Consider the following 24,637-nt stretch of genomic DNA (forward strand, 5'->3'; position numbering starts at 1 on the left):
TGAACTGCCAAAGATCCGGGTTGGCGCGTTCGCGGCGTGCACGCGAAAGGCTGCGCGTGCCTGCAAACAGACACCCCCTCCTCCAAGAAAGAGGCCAGGCTGGGCCAGAAACAAACAACCCCCCCCCCCGCCCCCGCAAAAGACCCCAACCCCGAAGCCGATCCGCGGCGCTACGAAGCAGCCTGCAAGACGGCGGAGACCGCAGGACGCGCTGCCTGGCCGGGGGGGGGGGGCGGGGGGGGCGAGGGTCGGCGCCCCTGGAGCCTTACCTGGCGGCGCGAGGCAGGCGGAGGGGGCCGCTCCCCGCAGCGCCCGGCCGGCTCTCTCGGCTCCGGCTTCCTGCTGCAGCCCGGGCGGCGGAGGGGGCTAGCGGGGCTGCTGCTGCTGCCGCCTGCCGGCTCCATCCTCCTCCTCCTCCTCCCGCCGCCCCAACGCCCGAAGCCGTGATCCCGCGGCGCTACGAAGCAGCCTGCAAGACGGCGGAGACCGCAAGACGCGCTGCCTGGCCGGGGCGGGGCGGGAGGGTCGGCGCCTCCCGGAGCCTTACCTGGCGGCGCGAGGCAGGCGGAGGGGGCCGCTCCCCGCAGCGCCCGGCCGGCTCTCTCGGCTCCGGCTTCCTGCTGCAGCCCGGGCGGCGGAGGGGGCTAGCGGGGCTGCTGCTGCTGCCGCTGCCCGCCACCCGTCCTCCTCCTCCCGGCCGCCCGCTGCCCGGCCCCGGCCCTGCCCGCAGCCGGCAAGCCGGCAGCCAACGCGACCAGATCTCGCCCCCCCCCCCCGCCCGCCCGGCAGGGGCTTCCAGACCGGGGGCAGCGCGCGGCTCCAGCGGCCCTTGGCGAGCGGACTGTGCCGTTGTGCACGCGGGGGCAAAGTGGCTGGGAAGTGCATTGTTCCGTCATCTATTCCTAGCCCACCCACGCTGGGCAAAGGGGGGGGGGGCGAGAGGGGAGGGGGAGCTCATCGTCTTGTTGTTGCCCTCCCATCCTGGTGGGGGGGGGGCGGGAAAGAGAGGTGGTGGTGGGATGGGGGCTCTCATCTGGTTCTATCCCAACCACCGGAGGGGAGGGGGCTCTTCCTCTGGTCATGGCCCACCCACCCTGGGGGAGGGGAGGGGAGGGAGGGCGAAAGACAGGGGGCCCATTATCGTGTTGCCCATCCATCCTGGTTGGAGGGGGGGAAGGGAGGGAGAAGAGGGGGGCAGCATCTGGTTAGGGCCCATGGACCCAGGGAGAGGGGAGGGGGAGTGTGGAAGCCCCTATGCAGGCCTCCACCCACCTCCCTCCTTAGCAGAGGAAATGCCCCCAATGAGGGACTGAGAGAGTTCTGAGAGAACTGTGACTGGCCCAACGTCACCCGGCAGGCGTCATGTGGAGGAGTGGGGCATCAAACCTGGTTCACCAGATTAGGCTCCACCGCTCATGTGGAGGAGTGGGGAATCAAACCCAGTTTGCCAGATGAGACTCCGCCACTCATGGAGGAGTACGGAACCAAACCTGGTTCTCAAGATGAGACTGCACTTGTGGCACTTGAAAGCCTAAGCTGCATTGGAAACTGCCAGGGGGCATATAACCAGGGGGCATTCATTGAAAATGCTGGGGGGAAGAATTAGGACTAATAAAAGAAAACACTCCTTCACGCAACGTGTGATTGGTGTTTAGAATATGCTGCCACAGGAGGTGATGATGGCCACCAACCTGGATAGCTTTAAAAGGGGCTTGGACAGATTTATGGAGGAGAAGTCGATCTATGGCTACCAATCTTGATCCTCTTTGATCTGAGATTGCAAATGCCTTAGCAGTCCAGGTGCTCGGGAGCAGCAGCCGCAGAAGGCCATTGCTTTCACATCCTGCATGTGAGCTCCCAAAGGCACCTGGTGGGCCACTGCGAGTAGCAGAGAGCTAGATGGACTCTGGTCTGATCCAGCTGGCTTGTTCTTATGTTCTTTATGTTCTTATGCCACAAGCCACTGTGGACTCAAGTATTCCACTAGTAGACTCTTTTAGGTATAAGGCATGGAAAAATAAACAGCAGGAAGTCAAAGGCAGGAAGTGCCAGGAGAAATGCCACTATATAAATCTAAATGTGATCATGAAAAATATTAGTGTTATCAATGGGGAAGAGATTTCTTTCCCAGAAATTCACTACTTTAGATAGAGCTGCTGATTCTTCCTGCTCGCTCTCCCCCCCCCCTCTCTGGAAAGAGGGATTTCTCTTGCCTTTCTCTCTGAAGAGTTATCAATGCACCAGAAGGTGGGGCTGTCGCAAGGGGCATCGCCTGCCTCTGAGCATCCAGACGTGGAAATTATGAAATTATGCAGACGTCGCCCTTCCTGTCCTCTTTTCAAATTCTTCTTTGATCAAATTGGAATTGATTAGAATCTGACTTCGAATGTCTAAAAAGGAGGGAAAGCAGGGGATTGTTGGATTTCAGGGAGAAACCAGGTAAAGAGGAATTTAAAGGAATTTCTCTTAATGGCATTAAAGCAATACTGAGACCATGTACAGGTTATGTTAAATTTATTAATGCCTGTGATAGGTTGGGAGTCCCAGGTTTTGCTAAAGTTTTGGAAACTTCAGTTCGAATAAAACTGTATCTTAAGGTGCCGCAAGAATATTGTTTATTTTATCCACAGAAGGGGTTTGAGGAATGGAGCAGACAATAACCTGTTCCGGATAAAGCTGACAGGAGATTTGTGAATTCATCCGCCATTTCCTGAACCATCTTTGTTCCAGAATGCTCCTCTTGGATCCTATTGCCTTGGGGGCAGAACTAGGTAGATACCAGGACCCAAACGGTGCATTCTAGAACAAAGATGATCCAGGAAATGATGGATGAATTCACAAATCTCCTGTCAGCTTTATCCGGAACAGGATATAGCTGTTGGATAGTGTGGAAGTACCCTAAAAAAAGCAGGAAGCAAACGCTGATAATAAATGTTCTAATTTTGGCGTGAAGTCATCACATCCTGTTAAATATTTGATTCCTGGGGCAACCCTCTATGGCCAAGTGGGCTCAAAGAAGAAGGAGAATCCAAATGACTTTGTTGAATGCCTTGTTCCCATCAACCCAGGACTCTGAGGTTTCAGGAGGCAAGCTGGGACATGGTCCCTCATGCTCATTTGTGTCATTTTAAATGGCAAAGAATTAGAAGCCTTCCTGGAACAAGTGTGCACACACAAACGCACACACACACACCCCAAATTAGATTTGGATCATATGCCCATTAAAACGTATGTTGGATGTTTTTAATATCAGAATAAAAGACAGGAAATCAATCCAATATTTATGTCCAACAGTTTCAGTGCCAAAAATTATTCATCCTCCCTGTGAAATTCTCTGAGGCTTCTTGCCCTTTGGGGCCTCCACCCACAGTTTCAGGCGCATGACATTCTGCCCCATCTCTACAGGCAGTTAATCCTTACTTGCAAAGCAAGCAAAAAAAGCGTAAAGTGTCAGACTTGCATGATATTTGTTTTCTCCTGACAAAATTGCTCAGCACTTGAGGCCTAGCAGGTGAACCTGTCCACTGCATCCCTTCGGGACCGCCTTACCCCATATGTCCCTACATGGCCTCTGTGCTCAGCAGAGGCCAATCTACTGGTGGTCCCTGGCCCCTCAATGATGCGGCTGGCCTCCACCCGGGTCAGGGCCTTTACGGCCCTGGCCCCTGCCTGGTGGAACACTCTTCCGCCAACTGTCCAGGCCCTGCGGGACCTTGGAGAGTTCTGCAGGGCCTTCAAGACCGAGTTGTTTCACCGGGCCTTTGGGGAGGCCAGCCGCTGATGGTGTGCACCCCTCCTGTTCCTCCCTTTAACATCTTGGGAGTTTGTGACATCTATACCGTCGCCCTCTCTGGGAGGGGTTTTTACTGATAGTTTTAACGTTGGACGCCAAATGACTCATAGAACGCTGTAATTTTATATATTTTAATGATGTTGATATCTTAATTTTATTGTTATTGTTATATTGTTTTGTAATATTTGTTGTTCACTGCCCAGAGCCCCTAGGGGATGGGGCAGTTTATAAATTCAATAATAAATAAATAAATAAGGGGTGGCCCACGTGAGCATCCCTCAATGTATGGACTGAACATGCTGACTGACTCCCTTGAAAAGTCTTGTGTCGGAAGCAGTGTACGGAGATATGGATGCTCTCCCTGCTACGTTGTATCTCTGATCACCCATGCTCATCAACAAGGACAACGATCCCAAAATAATAGAATTGCCAGTTTTGGGTTGGGAAGTACCTGAAGGTGGAGGCTGAGGAGGCCAAGGTTTGGGAAGGGCAGGACTTCAGTGGGGTATAATGCCACAGAGTCCACACCCCAGCATTCATTTTTTCTAGGTGAACTGGTCTCTGTTGCCTAGAAATCAGCTGTAATAGCAGATGCCCAGCTACCATCTGGAGGTTGGCACCCAGTGGTGGGATTCAGCAGGTTTGCACCACTTTGGCAGAACCGGTTGTTAAAATGGTGCTTAAGAACATAAGAAAGACCCTGCTGGATCAGACCAGAGTCCATCTAGTCCAGCACTCTGCTACTCGCAGTGGCCCACCAGGTGCCTTTGGGAGCTCACGTGCAGGATGTGAAAGCAATGGCCTTCTGCTGCTGCTGCTGCTCCTGAGCACCTGGTCTGTTAAGGCATTTGCAATCTCAGATCAAAGAGGATCAAGATTGGTAGCCATAAATCGACTTCTCCTCCATAAATCTGTCCAAGCCCCTTTTAAAGCTATCCAGGTGAGTGGCCATCACCACCTCCTGTGGCAGCATATTCCAAACACCAATTACACGTTGCGTGAAGAAGTGGTTCCTTTTATTAGTCCTAATTCTTCCCCCAACATTTTCAATGGATGCCCCCTGGTTCTAGTATTGTGAGAGAGAAAAATTTCTCTCTGTCAACATTTTCTACCCCGTGCATAATTTTATAGACTTCAATCATATCCCCCCTCAGACATCTCCTCTCCAAACTAAAGAGTCCCAAAGAGTCCCAAACGCTGCAGCCTCTCCTCATTAGGAAGGTGCTCCAGTCCCTCAATCACCCTCATATTATTATTATTATTATTATTATTATTATTATTATTATTATTATTATTATTATTATTATTATTATTATTATTATTATTATCAGCTTGCAAACAATCAGTTGTTAAATTATTTGAATTCCCACCCCCGGAACCAGTTGTTAAATTATTTTAATCCCACCACTGTTGGCACCTCTACATAATAATCATGCGACCATAATAACCACCTGAACAAGTATAGCCCTTGAGGTGCCCTTCAGTTATACAAACAGAAAAAAGAAAAGACAGCAGCTTAGCCTGAAATCCAGGCTTCCTTGGAGGAGAAGTATAAGTTCACTGGTCCAGGTTGGGAGACAACGGTAAACAAGAGCAAAACGCTGCTTGCCTGGCTATCCTTGGCACCTCTTCAGAAGTATAATTAACTTACAAGTGGCAATATTAGCACCTATGTTCTTGGCAACCTGGCATCGCCAGATGGCTCCAAACAAAGTAAGGGGAAGCTAGAAAGCCCTTGCTCAGAGTTGCATGGGGAGAAGAGGAAGCAGAATGGACAGAAAACCTGGTGCAGGGTAAGGGGGAATGTATCTCTCACTTTCAGCAATGTAACTGGAGAACTGAACCCAATTAAATAGCATCACCCTTTAGCTAAAAGAAAGAACACTACAGTATACACTTAATCACAACCAGAGGACACCAATAAAGCTTTTCTAGGACATACATTTTAAAATATCTGTGGAAGGAGCCGGATGGCTGGGGCAGGGTAGGGGGGGGGGGTATGTTCAATCCCACCAGAAAGTCAGGACTTTGGGGTTTGAAAAAACTCCACTCACCCAAAGAAGTGATACAAGATGCTTCTGTGTCTCCTTTGCTTTGCAGCAGAAACATGTGCAAATCAAGACATTTCTGCATACAGCATGTTTGCACCACCACCACCCCACCAACCTGATTTGAAAAAAGCTGATTACACTCTGTGCATCTGTGATTTCCCCTTCCTAAGCTACTGTAGGCTTCATTCCTCTGTAAGGCCCCTTCCGCACACGCAAAATAATGCGTTTTCAAACCACTTTCACAATTGTTTGAAAGTGGATTTTGCTATTCCGCACAGCTTCAAAGAGCACTGAAATCAGTTTGAAAGTGCATTATTCTGCATGTGCGGAATGAGCCTAAGTCTTTTTCCTATGGAATATCCACTGAAGAAGAAGAAGAAGAAGAAGAAGAAGAAGAAGAAGAAGAAGAAGAAGAAGAAGAAGAAGAAGAAGAAGAAGAAGAGAGAAGGAAGAGAAAGAAAAAAGAAAAAAGAAAAAAAGAAAGAAGAAGACGATGGCGACGTGGTTTTTTATACCCTGCTTTTCTCTACTTGAAGGACTGAACATGAGTCAGCAGTGTAATGTGGCAGCCAAGAAAGCCAATGCAATTCTGGGCTGTATCAATAGAAGTATAGTGTCTAGATCAAGAGTGTAATTGTACCTCTCTATTCTGCATTGGTTAGACCTCACCTGGAATATTATGTACAGTTCTGGGCACCACAATTTAAGGAGGATATTGACAAGCTGGAAGGGATCCAGAGGAGGGTGACCAAAAGGGTCAAAGGTCTGGAATCCATGCCCTGCAAGGAGAGACTTAGGGAGTTGCATATGTTTATTTTGGTGAGGAGAAAGTTAAGAGGTGACATGATAGCCATGTTTAGATATTTGAAGGGATGTCATGTTGGTGAGGGAGCAAGCTTGTTTTCTGCTGCTCCAGAGACTAGGACCAGGAGAAATGGGTTCAAGGTGAAAGAAAAGTCATTCCACCCAAACATCAGGAAAAACTTCCTGACAGTAAGGGCTGTTGGACAGTGGAATGCACTACCTCGGAGTGTGGTGGAGTCACCTTCCTTGGAGGTTTTTAAAGTGAGGCTGGATGGCCATCTGTCAGGAGTGCTTTGATTGTATGTTCCTGCATTGCAGGGGGTTGGACTTGATGGCCCTTGGGGTCTCTTCCAACTCTATGGCTCTTTCCGCACATGCAGAATAATGCACTTTCAAACTGCTTTCAATGCTCTTTGAAGCTGTGTGGACTTGCAAACAGTTGTGAAAGTGGTTTGAAAACCCATTATTCTGCATGTGCGGGTCTATGATTCTAAGGAGTCTCAACATGGCGTACAATTGCCTTCCCACCCCTAGAGCAGGCACCTTGTGATGGCTGAGAGAGGTCGGAGAGAACTGTGACTGGCTCATGGTCACCCAGCAGGCTTCATGTGGAGGAGTGGGGAAATAAATCCAGTGCTCCAGATTATGGTTCACCGTTCATGTGGAGAATTGGGAAATAATATCCGGTTTAGCAGGTTAGAGTCTGCCATTCATTTGGAGGATTGGGGAATAAAACCTGGTTCTCCGAATTACAGTCCACCACTCTTAACCACCACAACACACTCTTCCTCTCCAGTAGCATTTTACAAATTACAAGAAGAGTCCCACGTAATGCAAATTCCTCTATCCTCTCATTGGAAGTCATTGTCTGAGACGTCCCTTTCAGCATCTGTCCCTTCTTAAAGGCTCTTGTCTTGTCTATCTACTGTATGTTTCATTGCTGTGTTATTTTCTTGCATCATTTATGCTTTTGGTTAAAAAATATGCTACCTCCCCTCCCCACAAATTCACATAATATGTCATCAGCGGTTCATAAGGAGTTCACCAGAGGCAGCACATAGGTTGCACACTAGGCAAAAACCTAATGTTCATGCAAATGCATTTATACCCTTACATACTGCGGACAAGATACGTCTGCCACAGAGTTAATCACTGAACGTCTACAGGACATCGACAGATGGCAAATTGTAACAGTTCACATTCACAAACTGGTAAAATTACATACTTCAAATTGCTTCCAAAGGCAACAGAAAGATAGCAATTGACTAGTGACAGAACAAAATAGAGACAATCAATGGTAAATGTGGACATTGGACCATACCTAAAAATTCTATGGTTACAGATGTATAATACTGTTATTTTCACATCAAGGATAGCTGACCCTGAGTCCCTGCCCCTAAATTATACTTCGCTGAAGGCCCCTCCTCGTCTCATACATGAGGCCTTCCAGGAAGGTATTTCATTTCCCCCTATCCCTTCACCCACTTTTCTCTCCTTCCATCCTCCTGGCAGCCTCCAATATCCTGTCTTCCTCCCCTGATTCATTCTCTCCTTTCTACCTACCAGCAAACCTACCTTTTATCTGCCTCTGATTTCTGGATGTATTTACTTTATTTATATACCACCTTCATCTCCATGGGGACTCAAAGCAACTTACATCATTCTTCTCTCCTCCATTTTGTTTTCATAATAACCCTGTGAGGTAGGCTAGCCCTATGTGATTGGCCTATGGTTGCCAACTCCTGGTTGAGAAAATTCCTGAAGATTTGGGAGTGAAGTCAGGGGAGGGAAAGGTCTGGGGAGGGATCTCTGCAGGGTATGATGTAATAGAGTTCACCCTCCAAAGCAGCCATTTTATCCAGGAGAACTGATATTATCTGGAAAGCAACAGCCATTCCAAAAGAGTGCTAAGTGCCACCTGGAGACTGGCAGCCCTAGACGGGCCCAAGGTCACCCAGTGAATTTTCACATCAGAGTGGGGATTTGAACTCAGGTCTCCCAAATCCTAGTGTGAAACTCTAACCACTACATTACACTGACTTTTGTGGAGTAGCTGCTGTTGGATAGTACTGAGCAGCCAGGTCTGCCATGGATTGTTCCCAGATCTGGTCCCAATGAGTAAAAGGTCAAAACAAATCTGGAAAGCCTTTCATTGACAACTCATAGGCCCTTTCCGCACGGGCCATGTGGGCGTCTCTGCACCGGCAGGAATTCTGCCGGTGCAGGGGTGGGGGCCGTTCGCACAAAAGCGTGCGAGCGGCCCCCGCAGAGGCCGGCACAGGAGAGGCGGCTCCGCATGGAGCCGCCTCTTCCCCGTCCCTCTCCCACTCACCTCGTCGCTTTCGGCGCCCTGCTGGCCTCCGTAGACCCGCCCACGCTGCCCTCCGACCTCCAGGGGTCGGAGGACAGTGAGGGAGGTCGCCGAGGCGAGCAAGGCAACGAAGGCGGCTTTGCTGAATGGGAAGACGTGAAGACTGCGCGCATTCCCGGCAGTGCCGTTCGCACCGCGCCGCCGGGAATGCGCTGTTTTGCCAAAAACCTCCCTCCAGGAGGGAGGTTTTTAGAGGTGGCCTGATGCCGCCCTGGGGGAGGGGGAGGGGAGCCAGGTTGGCACTGCTGCGTTTTGGCAGTGCTGCCTGTGCGAACGGCTCCCTGGGGACGGCGTTTTTGCCGTCCCCAGGGCGCCGTTTATGGCCCGTGTGGAAAGGGCCATAGTGATTTTATAAATCAATAGCCTCCAGAACATCCTATCATTAACAGTGTTGCTCAGGTCTTGCAAACTGAGGCCGTTTCCGCACGGCCATGCTTGGGGGTGCCTCGGCGTATAGAACGCCGACGCACCCCAGGGCAGGGAAGACAGTGCAGTGCTGTGCTATCGCCCAAACTATGTACCTTCCCTCCGACCTTCTGGCACGTCACCCAGGCCAGGGGACATGCCCCCCTGCCCTGCATGACAGCTCTGGAGTCACAGGGCAGGGGGTGTGTGTCCCCAGGCCTGGGTGATGTGCCGGAAGGTCGGAGGGAAGGTAAGTCATTTGGAAAAGGGGGGATGGTGCCTTCCAGCCGCTGCCATTCAAATGGCAGCAGCTAGAAGCCGCTGTTTCCAGAAAACCTCACTCAGGGAGCGAGGTTGGGAAACAGCGGCTTCGCGCCCCATGCGAACAGCTCCCTAGGGACGGCGTTTTTGCCATCCCTAGGGCACTGTTATTGGCCCGTGCGGAAAGGGCCTGAGAGCCGTGGCTTCCCATCTAGAGTCAATCCATCTCATGTTGGGTCTTCCTCTTTTTCTGCTGCCATCAGCCTTTCGTAGCATTATTTTTTTCCCCCTAGTAACTCTTGTCTTCTCATTATGTGACCAAGTCTGACTGCTTCAGTTTAGTCATTTTAACTTCTAGGGACACTTTAAGCTTGATTTGATGTAGGAACCAGTTCTTTGCTTTTGTAGTTGTAGTAGTTGGTTTTTTTGGGGGGGGGGATGGGACAGTCCATGGTATCTGTAGCCAACTCTTCCAACACTGCATGTCAAAGGAATCTACTGTCTTCCTGTCAGATTTCTGCATTGTCCAGCTTTCACATCTATGCATAGCAACAGGGAACACAATGGCATGAATGAACTCAGTTTTGGTTGCCAGTGACACCTCCTTACAGTTCTTTTCTAGTTGCTTCATGGCTGCCTTTCCTAGTCTCCTTCTCCTTCTGATTTCTTGGTTGCAACCCCCTTTATTGCTTAATTAATTACATTTAATTTAATTATCCGTGCTTAATATATAATGGATCTGATTGTATTTACCTCAGAACAGCTTGTCAAATACCTGTTCACCAAAGAATGTTTAAATGCCCCTTTCTTTACAGGCTGTTTTGAATTCTGATTTAAAATCTCATCTGGAATTTACAGTAAGTCCCTGGATGATCTACAGTGTAAATCTCAGAGAGCTCTCTAGAGATTACACCCCACTGAGTTATACCTGAGTAGGACTGTGAGGAGATCTACTTTGTATTGCAGTGTATTTCTCCTCCAGTATAGGGGTGATCTTTGGAAAGTTTCTTTGGGAGATATTCACAGAGTTTAGCTTTTTTTTAAAAAAAAAACCACTCTCTCCGGATCTTCTCAATATGCTGTCTGCAAAATAGCACTTGCGCTCTTAGGCATAAGCAGTTATCGAACATATTGAACATATGCAAATCTAAACCATTTGAACAAAAAAAGTGTACATTGAGAGGGATGGCAGCATTAAAAAAACCCACAAGCAATTTAGAATTTAAAAAATCAATAGTTAAAAAAAAATCTCACACCTCTTTTCCAGATGGGCATCAATAGCGGTATGCAAAGAGCAGTTACATATTGAAAATGTCATGCTAAGAAATAGCATCCACAAACAGAACCATAGCAGACTGCATGTGCTTCATAACACTGTTTACTATCAGCACAGGTAGTTACTAGGGTGGGAAGCAGAGAAGGGGCAGAGCTTGGGGGTGGAGCCAACAGTATAAAGCTAGAGCCAGTCATCCCAGCTGCTCAGTTTGATTCTGGCCTCAGCGAGGCTTGGGTTAAGCTGTAAACATTGAAGTCACTCCTGAACTCCACGTGGGACTCAGCTGGCCACACTCCTAAGCTCCATGTTGACTAAGGGTGTGGGGCGAGCCCTACTAACCAATGTTCCACTGCATCCCTGTTCTGAACTCTGCAGGTGATTTGGGGGTGGGGCACAGTTGGGGGGAACATGGCTTTGCAATGTTCCCATGTGGCCACGTGCTCCTTCACTATGCCACTGGGCTGTGGTCAAACATGTAGTCACACAATTTAAGACCAAACAGGATGGATGGATCTTTTAAAAAAGAAACAAAGATATATAAATGTAATTGCTCTTCAGTTCACAATGAACCTCTTCAGGCATACCTTTCAAAATAAATGGCTGTGCGCTTAGGCTGTGCCTTACTGTTCATGTGTGAACATTCAGATATTATCTAAATTGCTAGAGTCTCAGGGAAAAGGGCTAAAACATCAAACTTATTTATTCAATTAAAGTACATCTAGGCCACCTTCTCACTCAATTCAAGGTCCCCAAAGTAGCTCTCCCTACAGCAGACACCCTATGAGGTCAATAGGGCGGAGCGAGTTCAAAATATGCCCAAGGTTACTCAGTAGGCTTCATGTGGAGGAGTAGGGAAACCAACCCAGTTCTCCAGATTAGAGTCTACTGCTCATGTGGAGAGACCATTTAGCCTCACCTTAAGTATTCAGCATACAGACAGAATATTAAATCTTTCCCTTTTAGCCTTAAGCCATCTGTCTGCTCATAATTGCTTCCCCTCTCCCCCAAGTTGCTTTTATCTGCAGTGTTAAAAGGAAACGGTATGATACTCTACATCTCAAAAAGAAAAGCGTTTGGACAGGCCAAGGAGCTGAGAAGAAAAACATTAAAGGACTCCCAGCTCAGTCAGTCTTTCACTCAGTTGGAGCTGCTCCACTTGAAAGAATTATGGATCTACACTTATATGGACTTCTGGCCCAACCATAGTTTCCAAAAAATCCAATCCCTGATTCCTTCGATCATATCACTGTCAAAGGAGAAAAGAGAGAATAATATCTACCTGTCTCTGAGGTGTGTGAGATGCCACCAAGAAGCAACCTATGGCCATGTTCCCAAACCCCAAGCACTTTGTAGTTAAGGCTTTCCTAGCTGGTTTCTTCTGGAACTAAGATACAACAGAACACAAGCACTAGTCTGTAAATCACTCAAGCCAACACCACTTCTGTACCAATTACAGAAGAAGAAATGATAATACACAACGGACACTAAAGATGCTTGACATAAGGAATTGTGTGCATCGAGGAATGCTGCTGTAAATTTCGTTGTGCGTGCACAAAGACAATAAAATGCTTATGCTTATGCTTATGCTTATGCTTATGCTTATGCTTATGCTTATGCTTATGCTTATGCTTATTATTTCCATGGACTTGTGAGTAGATTACTCAGTTGTAGCATTTATACTGAGGAAGAGTTCTTTCACTTTGGGAATTACCAATAAAAAATAGAAGTGGACAACGGGGATGATGACATTCATGTGGTTCTATGATTAATTGTCCATGTACCCTTCATGATAGTGATGGTGGTAGCAATCAAAACAACTGGCAATTTGCTGTTCTTCAATAATATCCCATGTATGATACTTGAGGGCAGCTACTTTGGTTTACCTACTAATACAGCCTGCCCTGACTCTTATAGAGATGCTTATGGAAAACACTCAAAACACAGAAAAAGCTGAGGGTAAAAAGGTGTGCTCTGGATCTTTCTTTTACTCACTAGATCATCATGCTGTTTATGTCAACCAAGGTGGATTCCACACAGCAGATGTATAATAGGTTGCAGTCATTAAAAAGGAACCTGTTTTCCTTTTTACGATTCCCATGTATGCCCTTCATCCATTCAGGCAGCAATTGGAGCCAATCTGGGTTGCTTTTGCTCCTTCGCACAGAGAGCTTCTCTCTCTCTCTCTTTTAAATTTCCTGCAATACATGCATAGCTGGGCAGGCATACAGAAATGGACCCCCAGAGCCATGCTGATTATCCCACATTACGATCAGCTGCATCTGTGTAGCTGTGCATGTGCAACACACAAAAGAAAAGAAAAAGAGACCTCCTTGCAATTGCTGAGCAATAATGAACATATTGCTGTAGATCAATGTGGGGGTCATACTGCCACGTGGAGATACATACTTGGGGGACTTTGTACACTGTTGAAGTTTACTCCAAGAGAATCTGGCCACTTAACATGAGGTGGAGCACGACCTGCACCAAAAGGAGAATGGCAGCCAGGTGGAGTTCTCCCTGGCAGAATTGGACAGCACCAAGAGACTTCAAAGGGGAGGTAAATAAAGAGAGCTTCTCCCTCCCTCTCTCTTTTAAATTTCCTGCAATACATGCATAGCTGGGCAGGCATACAGAAATGGACCCCCAGAGCCATGCTGATTATCCCACATTACGATCAGCTGCATCTGTGTAGCTGTGCATGTGCAACACACAAAAGAAAAGAAAAAGAGACCTCCTTGCAATTGCTGAGCAATAATGAACATATTGCTGTAGATCTATGTGGTGGTCATACTGCCACGTGGAGATACATACTTGGGGGACTTTGTACACTGTTGGTTACTCAGAGAATCTGGCCATAACATGGTGGGCGACCTGCACAGAATGGCAGCCAGGTGGGTTCTCCCTGGCAGTGGACAGCACAGAACTTAAAGGGAGGGAAATAAAGAATCTCCTGCCCGTTGTGTTGGCACAGTCCTACTTGGGGCTGTGCAAAAGGATCACTGGCTCAGTGATTTTTGAAAATCCCGGGCTGAGGGGAATAAAGCGGGACAAACTCCTTTTGGGAATGGGACCTGTGCGAAGTTTTCCCCAGAACGGTTTATGTAACATCCTACACCTGTTATATTTGGCCTGTGCGGAATCCATCGAAGTCAGTAGTGTCTAGGCCAGAGGTCTGCAACCTGCAGCTCTCCAGATGTTCATGAACTACAATTCCCATCAGCCCCTGTCAGCATGGCCAATTGGCCATGCTGGCAGAGGCTGATGGGAATTGTAGTTCATGAACATCTGGAGAGCCGCAGGTTGCAGACCCCTGGTCTAGGCCCATGGTGGTGAACTTTTGGCACTCCAGATGTTATGGACTACAATTCCCATCAGCCCCTGCCAGCATGGCCAATTGGCAGGGGCTGATGGGAATTGTAGTCCATAACACCTGGAGTGCCAAAGGTTCACCCCCACTGGTCTAGGCTCACTGGCAGAGACCTGGCAGGGGCTTGTCAAGGTCTTTCTCTGATCCCATTTTTAAGTGGACATGATGGGGATTGAACCAGGGATATTCTCCATGCAACGCAGATGCTTTCCCACTGAGCCAAAGCCTCTCCCAAAGGACTTTGTCTTCTCCTTTTTCTCCCGTACTTGAAGTGATGTGGTAAGAATAAGAAACCCTTTTATCCGTGAAGAGCAGAGTCTCATCAGTCTCATAGGCCAAACTATACAAATGTCAAAGATAAAAATTACCGTCCTTAGAATGAGCCAGCCCTGCTAGAGGCATCCCAAGAGAAATCTGAGAAAGGAGCATCCAAGCAATTATATTTGTACCTTTATCTAAGTAACCCAGTACATGCTTATTTCTTATTCAGCAGGCTCTTATTTCTTATTCTCAATGGGCAGAGCAACACTTCTGTAAACTTCAAAAATTGGCTTTAAAAAGCTCCGTCGCGAATGGGAAAACTATTTTCTACCTTAAAGGCTGAACCACACGCATTTTAAATGAAAGGTGTTTTTGAGTACCAGTTTGTATTGAACAATAAGGTAACTTTATTATGTAACGTTTTAGAGAAGAGGAAGGTACAGGAATATGCTGATCTTTTACAAAAATAATTATCTGGAATATTTGTTGTTGTTGTTTCTAATTGGGGAATAGTTGCCTTGCCTTGCTGGAACCCAACATGCTATTGATTTCTGTGCTGTTAATAGATACAGGAGAGCCTGTAATCAAATGTTCTCAAATGTTTTTGTTGGCCAATAAAGCATAGAAACTTGGGCTGGCTGCTGATTCACATTATTATTAGTCTGTGATGGACGAAGTTTGAATTAGACTTGACTTATATGTCAATAACAGATTTTAAGGTTTAGAATAATGTAGAGGGGATTAGCATAATCAGCATATTAGTAGACAAGACTGATGCTCTGCTGATTTGTTTGCTTGTATCTTTAAAGACTGACAAAGTACTGATTAACGTAATGCATATTTCTTCTCTTTTTCCTTTTAATTTCTTTTTTAAATTTTCTTCCTATTTAGGAATCTATGGCCCTTTCCACACACGCAAAATAATGCATTTTCAAACCACTTTCACAACTGTTTGCATGTGGATTTTGCTATTCCGCACAGCTTCAAAGAGCACTGAAAGCAGTTTGAAAGTGCATTATTCTGCATGTGCGGAAGGAGCCTCTCTTTTCTTTTTTCTTCTTTTTCTCTCTCTAGTTTAAATTCTTTACAATTTATGATTTGTTATTCAAGCTGTTTTTATTCTTTATGAATTTTTGAAAACCTAATAATGTTTTGTACAAAAAAAACCCCCAGAACAATGAACACAACAAAGCAAGCTATTTATTTATCTTGTTTCAGCCAAGATGGATTAAGCAAATTTGCATGAATTTGCAAAATGTTTTTTCCCTTTTTTCTTTTTGCAGTATATATAATAATCTAAAAGCATCTTATCATTGGTCTGTACATGAGGATGTACATCCTCACAAGGGGCCTTTAGAAATGATTTGCGATTAGGCTAGATCATGCCCAGGGTTATTTGCAGAGACAAGGATTGGTCGGCTAAGTGCTCCCTGTACTTCTCTATATGGTAGTAGATCCTTCATTCCCCAGGCTCTGAAGACTTTCCTTGTTAGCCACTTCATTTAGTCAAGGGGTGCATTTTCCTTTGTGATTTCAGTTTAGCTGATTAATTGCTTGATTAATCATTTAAAGAATCCTAGTAGAAACGTATGCTGTGTATAAACTGAAAATTATTTCTGCCTCTGGGCTGTTTCCAAAAAACTACGAATTGTTTTAATAATTGTGAAAGTCATTAAAAGTTCACCTCTAAAATATATTGACATAGTATATACTACTATAACTAAATTTATGAACTTAATTCATGAAACTGCTACTAGGATTTCCGTTGTTTACATTGCTTTAAAACCAGGATTCCTATTATCTGCTCATTCCAAACCTACAGAGTTAATCATTAGAAAATCAAGTACACTGTTTCTTTCTAAGCGTCCATGAAACACTTCATTTGAATTCACTATCTATTTAGGGGTTCAAAGCAGCATAACTAACTTAATGAGACCAACATCTCTAAAAACAACAATTACAGTTTGTTAGAATGCTATTTCACATGTTTGTTAGTTGGATGAAGGAACATTTTGTCTGTTCCATCATGAATTGCTTTGACGTTACTTTTAAGGGCTTGACAGCAGTTCTACTGTCCTTTTCTTTCTGTCCACATGCTTAATTTTTTAGTTCCTGGAATTTTTGCACTCTTTTTATTCTACTGCAGTTTGTGGGGGAATACATTCTGCCCTGATTTCATTGACTCACAGGTATGTGAAAGTGGGCTGACCTGAAAAGTTCAGGTAGGCCGTTTGCACACGTCTGGTCATCTTTGCACTGAGAGTATATTTTGTTTGGGTTTGATTCTGTTATACACAACTCATTGTACTGTCAGATCGGAGAATTCTTAAAGATTCCAAATGCTGTTAAAGTACAACTTTTTCTGTCCCTTTGCTGGGAAAGCAAAGGAGATCACCACACATTTAGCTTTTTTCAGGTTTTCTTGCTCCTCCCTGCCTTCCACTGCCAAAAATACAGTCGTTTTCTCCATTCTTCAGACTACCGTTTTGAGACCATTAGAAGGGCTTCCTTTCAAAAAATTTAATGGTGAAAGTCTATTGCTGGAGGAGTGAAGACAGTGAAATTGACAAGGATGGTCTAGTGAAGTAAAACTAGACCCGTGTAAACAAACAATTCAGGGAAACTTCACTGTGGAGCAAATTTAGAGAATTGACAGCTTTTCAGACGTGGTGTAAGTAGCGCATGAATAATTGGGCAATGTCTGAGACAGAAAATCCAAATCTATCACCAGCAAAATGGAGTGGATAGAGTATAAGACTGTGACCTGCGAGACCGAGGTATAAACCTTTACTCTGCTATGAAAGTTTTCTGGGTAAAATTGGGCTAGTCACATTCATTCAACTGAACCTACCTCACAGAATTGTTGGGATGATAAAATGGAGAGAACAATATAACCCATTTGGACGCCCAGTGGAAAGAAAGGCAGGATCTAAATGAAGTAAATAATTAAATGTTCTATAACAAATATTCTGTAAGTGACTGATAATTGCCAGTTTTCAATGATGCCCTGAACATGTTGCTTACCTCCCTTTACCTCATGATAATGCCAACCTGAAGAAGCGAGTTCTGACTCATAAAAGCTCATGATAGAATATATGTTGTTAATGGGATTTGTTTATTTAATTTAGAAAATTTATATCCTGCCTTTCTGCCCTCACTACGGTCACCCAAAGCAGCTAACAAACCAAAGCTTATATAATTAAATCCCATTTTAAAATAGATAAGCCAACAAAAAATCATTAAAACCAGAGCTTAAATACACACAAAGACCAGAACTTAAATACACACAAAGACATCAAAACAACAGTTAAAATATTGAGAAGGAAGAAGGGATCACTGAGGGAATTTCTGGAGTGCTGTTTGCACAGCTGCCACCTCTGAAGTGAGGCAGCATTGTGCTTTCCCCCTGCAACTAGTGGGGAAACGCTGTTTTAAAACTCACTCAATGAACAAGTTTTTTGGGAAACAGCATTTACCAGCTGGCCCCATGCAAACGTACTGGGATGGAGATGCCGCTTTTAGGCGCCTCTGGTTTTTCCCTCACTAACCTTCTGTCCCTGCAGAGCTCCACAGGGACAAGGAGGCATGCCCCCCGATGCCCTTCAACCCCCGGGGTTGGAGGGCAGCATGGGTGTGCCTCTCTGTCCGGAGCTCTGCAGGGATGGAAGGTAAGTGGGAAAGCTGAAAAAGAGGCACCTCCACGGGCCTTGGCAGCTTCGGGGCCACCCGCATGGGACCATGTGAGCAGTCCCAAGGCCCCACTGGCAGAATTTATTCCGGTGTGCAGCTGCTTCTTTGGTCCATGTAGAATGGCCCTCAGTGGCACAACTGATAAGATCCTTTCCCAGGTTGCTCCTTGCCTAATCTCAGAAAGCTGAAAGCAGGGCCTCCAAAGATGGCCACATATTAAAATGGTCAGTTCCTGCTGCCTCAGGCTCATGACTGGCTGGCTTGATTGGATTATATACACCACATGGTCATCATGGGAAAATCATAATAACTAAAAGCAGGTATATTTTGAGCTGATGAACTTTTTGAATACCTACCCAGTCACTCTTCAGTTCATGGCATTTCATTGCACTGACTGTAACGAACTAGCAAAGTCCAGGCCAAAGTAACCATTCTCAGTTCTTTATTGTGCTGGCAATCATAGTCGGATACAGGCAATGCAAGGTCTGAGAGCCTCAGACCTCTGATAGTAGATTTTACACAGTGGCATATCACATTCCCACCAATACAGAATAAACAAAGCCAATACTCAAAGCAATACAGAATAAACAAAGCATAGTTTCACACAGGCAAGTAGAGATAACCTACAAGTGAAAATCTCCATCCCAGGCAGAAAGCCAGAAGCAGCCGGCAGCCACCTCTCAAGGACAGATCACACACTCACCACATCCTGATATTCCGCCCCTCTTAAGATCTCCCTCACCCTGGCTTGTGAGGGAAAGCTTTATGAAATGCAGAAACTAAGGTAGAGGCGTGAACATCTGAAGCATTGACCCACTGATTATGACCAGTGGGAAACTCCACCCATGGAACAAGATATTGTAAGCGCTGGTGGCGCATGCGGGAATCCAGGATAGCGTTGATCTCGTAATGCTTGTGGCCATCAATCAAAACTGGGGGAGGGCATTCTGGAGGGCCATGCCAGGCATCGAAACCTGGAGCCTGTTTGAGCAAACTGGAATGGAAGACAGGGTGAATATTGCTAAGAGACTTAGGCAACTCAAGTTTAGCAGTTACATTATCAATAACTTGTACAATTCTAAAAGGACCAATAAACTTTTTTCCCAGTTTGGAATATTTATGTACATCACGGAGATTTTTTTGTAGACAAATACACCCAATCATCAACATGCAAAGGGAAATCACTCCGGTGTTTGTCTGCCTGAGTCTTTGGGGCTTCCTGAGCCTGGCGGAGAGCTACACCAATCGAGTCCCACCCCTTGACTATGGTTTAGATCCAGTCATTTAGTTCAGGGGGTTGCAAGGGATTGGAGCCCAACAGAGGAAACGGTGGGACAGAGTGTCCAGAAACAACTTCAAAGGGAGTTTTCTTGGTGCTACTGTGCACCGCATTATTGTACGCATATTCTGCAAAAGGCAGTAAGTCAGCCCAATTATCCTGATGGTAATTGGTGTAGCAACGCAGGTATTGTTCCAATGTTTGATTGGTCCGTTCTGACTGGCCATCAGATTGCACTTGATACGAAGAAGACAATGCAGGTTCAACCCCCAAAAGCATTAAGAAGGCCTTCCAAAACTTGGAGATAAACTGAGGACCTCTGTCCAAAATTATCTTAGAGGGGGAAGAGTGCACAAAGTAGATATGTTGAATGAGCATTTTTGCCAACTTGGGGGCTGAAGGGATGGTGGAGCAAGGTATAAAATGAGCTTGTTTGGAAAACAAATCCACTACAATCCATAATACAGTATTGCCAGGACTCTCGGGTAGATCTGTTATAAAATCCATGGAAATAACTTGCCACAGATAGGAGGCAAGCAGAATGGGGTGTAATAAACCATGGGATTTGCCAGGAATGGACTTGGCTTCTGCACATGTAGGACAGCCTTTAACGTACGTTTCAATATCCTTGCACATAGAACGCCACCAAAATTGCCAGCGCAGTAAATGAAGTGTTTTCAAAAATCCAAAATGCCCCACCTGTTTAGCATCATGCCCGGCAAGGAGTACCTTCTTATGTAGAGAAGGCGGAACATACCAACAGTCCCCCCTTCGCCACACCCCATCCTTTAAAACCAGTGCAGGATCGTTCATTTTCTGGGACAGGGCTCATCCCTGCTAGAAGGGAGGTCTTGTAAGAAAAGCGTAACAATGTCATTGTGTAAGGGGGGCATTGACGGTGGTGGACCTGAAGAGTGGAGGGAGACTCAAGACTACCAAGGATACACGCGAGTTTGAACAGGTGACTGGCCAGACTGTTACCATCAGAGATAAAACAGTACATGGAATGGCGCATAAAGAAGTTTCCACCCCCTTCAGCAGGCGGGAAAGGGATCCGCCAAACAGTTGGTTTTCCCGGGGGGGAAATGCACTGGAAACTGGAAACAGGGAAAGAAGGGAGGAGAGCCCATCATAATTGTTTAGCGGACATCTTGCTAGGAGTCGAGCGAGCTGCCAGGTTCTTGTGATCAAACCTGGAAAGGGTGTGTAGCCCCCTCCAACCAATGGCGCCAAGTGCGAAGGGCTTCCTTAATAGTCTCCTTATCTCCTGCACATTAAGTTCAGTTCAGATTCAGAAAATTTGTTGGACAAATAAGCGCCGAGGGCGAGCTTACTGTCCTGATTTCTTTGCAAAAGGGCTGCTCTCTTGCACTTTATCCAAAGAAACATCCCACATGAACCACAAAGGGAAGGGAAGAGGTCGAGATGTATGGGATGAGTTTCCATAAAATCCAGTTCTGAGTTGCTGGAATGCATACTAGCACTTGTCAGACCATGCAAGGGGGGTACCCGGTTTTGACTTGTATTTACCGCCCTTTATTATAACAAATCAGTCAAAGGCAGTGTGATTTGGGCAAATTGTGGGATAAAATCATGGTAGAAATTTACAAATCCCAGGAACGACTGCAGTTCCTGGCGGGATGATGGAGTGGGCCAATTAACCACCACTTCTACCTTGGTGGGGTCCATCTCTAACCCCATAGCCGAGACTCTGTAACCAAGAAAGTCCAATTTCTCCTGGTGGAAGGTGCATTTGGATAATTTTACGAATAAGGAGTTATCGAGGAGCCTTCGCAGTACAGTCTGGACTAATTTAACGTGCTCCTCATCATTCTCAGAATAAATCATCCAAGTACACCACCACACCTTTAAACAACAAATCCTGCAACACCTCATTGATCAGAGACATGAAAGCCCCAGATGCCCAGTTATTCCAAATGGCATTATGAGATATTCAAACTGTGCAAACTTAGTATTAAAGGCAGTAAGATATTCATAGCCTTCAGGAATCCGGACCCTATAATAAGCTTCTCGCAAGTCCAACTTGGTAAAGATCTGACCAGATCCCAAGGCATCTAATAAGTCCTTAATCAATGGCAAGGGGTATTTATTGGAGATCAATACAGCATTTAAACCCTTATAATCAGTGCATAGTCTTAGGGAACCATCCTTTTTCTTAACAATTAACACTGGTGCAGCATAAGTACTTCTGGTCGCCTTCCAGATAAAACCTTGTGCCAAGTTTTTAACAAAAACGCCCGCAATTCAGCCTCTTCAGTTGGACTCATGCAATAAATCTGCCCTTTTGGGAGTTTGGCTCCTGAAATTAATTCAATTTTACAGTCAGTATCCTGGTGGGGCGGCAACCCAATCGGGGTGTCTCTCAGAGGTGGTTTCTGCAGCGATAGTAGATGTAGGTGGGTGCTTTTTTGGTTGACACCGACGTTTACACATTCTCTCCATAAACCCCATAAACCACAGTTTTATTGATCTATAAAGCACACAGGCCCACTTTAGTGTGATAGAAATAATATAACCATAATTAAAAGAATACGGTAGCAAAATGAACATAGGTTTAATTTCACTGCCTCATAAAATGCTGAACACATCTTTCTCACAACAGCTGCTGAATTCTGATTTTTTTTCTTGCCATAATCCCAGCTTTCCAGTTCAGCACCTATAGTCCCTAAGTAGATCAGTCATATGGATCCTGTACACTATAATTCTCTACTTTCATAGCGCCACCAAATTGAATGAAACCTGCCAAGCATCTCAAATGAGTCACCAGGGGCTTGAAAAATATCTTGGCCTTGCCTCACAAATCTGTGACAAGAGGGGACACCATCAACCACCTGATGCCGTAAGACCACTGCTCTGTCTTCTGCATTCAGCTAATGAGTGTGACAGTTTTCTTCTTAGAAACAGTTTCAGGCGTAATAAGTGGACATACATTTTTAAATGTACAAATCTTAAGAGCACCAATGATCCTGGCCTCAAACAAATTCCAATCTGCTGTGCAAGTCACAAAAATTCTCTGTTGCCATAAAAAAAGTCAGGTGGGCATAAATTCTAGTGTACAAATTCTGTGTTGGTTTTAATTCTGTTGTATGTTGAATAAACTCTGCCCTGGATATCCCCAGGGCAGCTTCTGATCTCAGAAGCTAAGCAGGGTCGACCCCGGCCAGTATTTGGTTGGGAGGTCAATACCAGGGCCATGATTTGGAGGCAGGCAAACCGCTTCTGGATGTCTCTTGCCTTGAAAACTCTATGGCAGTGGTGGCAAACCTATGGCATGGGTACCAGAGGGGGCACTCAGAGCCCCCTCTGTGGGCACGTGCAAACAGAGTGCCCCCCCACATCTAGGCTGGCCTGGGCTTCTGGGTTCGATTGTTAGCATTAAACCTAAGACATAGTTTTGGGGAAGCAGTGTAGGTAACCCTGTTAAGTGCTGTAAAACCACACTGATTTTCATGCAAAGAACTAAAGCACAATCCTTTATCTAGGAGTAAGCTCGGTTGCTGGCAATGGGGCTTGCTTCTGAGTAAACCCTCCTAGGGCAGCGGTGGCGAACCTATGGCATGGGTGCCAGAGGTGGCACTCAGAGCCCTTTCTGTGGGCACATGTGCACAAGAGTTCATTGTGGGGGGGGGGCAGAAAATCACCCCCCTACACACATCTCGGCTAGCCTGGGCATGATCCTTTACCTGGGAGTAAGCTCGGCTGCTGGCAATGGGGCTTGCTTCTGAGTAAACCCTCCTAGGGTCGTGATTCACCCATTCGAAGCGTTGCATGGTTGCTTCATCAAGCTTACTTCCGAGTAACGTGCGCATCGGAGCCAACTGTTTTTGCTAAATTAAAACCTCAGCATTCAGGTTAAATTGCCGTGTTGGCACTTTGTGATAATAAGTGGGTTTTGGGTTGCAATTTGGGCACTCGGTCTCGAAAAGGTTCGCCATCACTGTCCTAGGGTCATGATTCACCCATTGGAAGAGTTGCACGGTTGCTTCAAAGCAAAGCCACCAACTACCACCAAGCTTACTCCTGAGTAACGCACGCCTCGAAGCCAACCATTTTTTCTAAACTAAAACCTCAGTATTAACCTCAGGTTAAATTGCAATGTTGGCACTTTGCGATAAATAAGTGGGTTTTGGGTTGCAATTTTGGCACTCGGTCTCGAAAAGGTTCGCCATCACTGCTCTATGGGGTGCCACAAGGCAACTGAGATTTGATGGCAAAGCTGTGACTTTCCAGTCATTTTGTCCCACCCACTGTGCCATGTGTTCCTGTAAGGACAGAGTTTAGACCTGACTATAAACCCACCCAAGCTTGATATCAGTTTTGAAAGAGGTATGTTAATTTGGGTAGTATAAAACAGAAAAGGAGAACATGTAAGCTGCTTTGGGTTCCCATTGGGGAGGCAGGTGAGTGCAGTGGTGGGATTCAGCCGGTTCGCACCACATTGGCAGAACTGGTTGTTAAAATGGTGCTTGTAAACAAACAGCTGTTAAATTATTTGAATCCCGCCACTGGTGGGAATAGTATTGTACCACAGGGAAAAGGTTCCTACGCCACTGCAAACAAGTGAACATGCTGTGTGCAAAACCTAGAAATGCAACAAAAGCCACCCAGCATCCTTCAGTCCCATTCTGTGATGATCGCTCCCACGCAATGCCGCTATAAACAAGGTGGAACTGCTTTAATAATCTGAGCCCCAGAGTTATGTTGCCTGGCCAGCCAGAAAGGAACTGGGCATAACAGTGGCTGTGTCTCAGCAAACACCACATTTCACCTTCTTTATCCTACAAGCTGGCAAAAACCCCAGCAAAACTGTCTGAGGATCTTTGAAACTTTAAGAGCAATAGTATATTTTGATTGTTTGTTTTTCCTCCCGTAGGCTGAGCAGGCGACAAAAAGCAGCCCTCGCCATGATTGGTGACAAACAATGAAGGAGACCCATATGTTTCCTATTTCCCCCCGAGCATAAACAGAGCAGAGAGCTTTTCCCCCTCCTCTCCTGAATAATACATTTAATTTCATTTTAATTAAACATGGACAATTTTACTTACACGTCCTGTGTTC

The 24,637-nt window shown here is 45.9% G+C and overlaps 1 protein-coding gene across 3 annotated transcripts in view; it reads right to left on the reverse strand.

Moving 5' to 3' along the window:
• CDH18 (cadherin 18) overlaps positions 1–24,637 on the reverse strand; it is an 883,209-nt gene that overhangs the window by 412,521 nt on the left and 446,051 nt on the right. The window contains exon 1 of one of the 3 annotated variants that reach the window (XM_048508492.1): positions 270–387. The exons of the other annotated variants lie outside the window; for them this stretch is intronic. The gene's annotated coding sequence lies outside the window, so the exon portion shown is untranslated. Of the gene's footprint in view, positions 1–269; positions 388–24,637 lie in introns of those variants that run through there. 3 annotated transcript variants of the gene reach the window in all.

Source organism: Sphaerodactylus townsendi, linkage group LG09 (genome assembly GCF_021028975.2).
Source record: "Sphaerodactylus townsendi isolate TG3544 linkage group LG09, MPM_Stown_v2.3, whole genome shotgun sequence".
Classification (NCBI taxonomy): domain Eukaryota; kingdom Metazoa; phylum Chordata; class Lepidosauria; order Squamata; family Sphaerodactylidae; genus Sphaerodactylus; species Sphaerodactylus townsendi.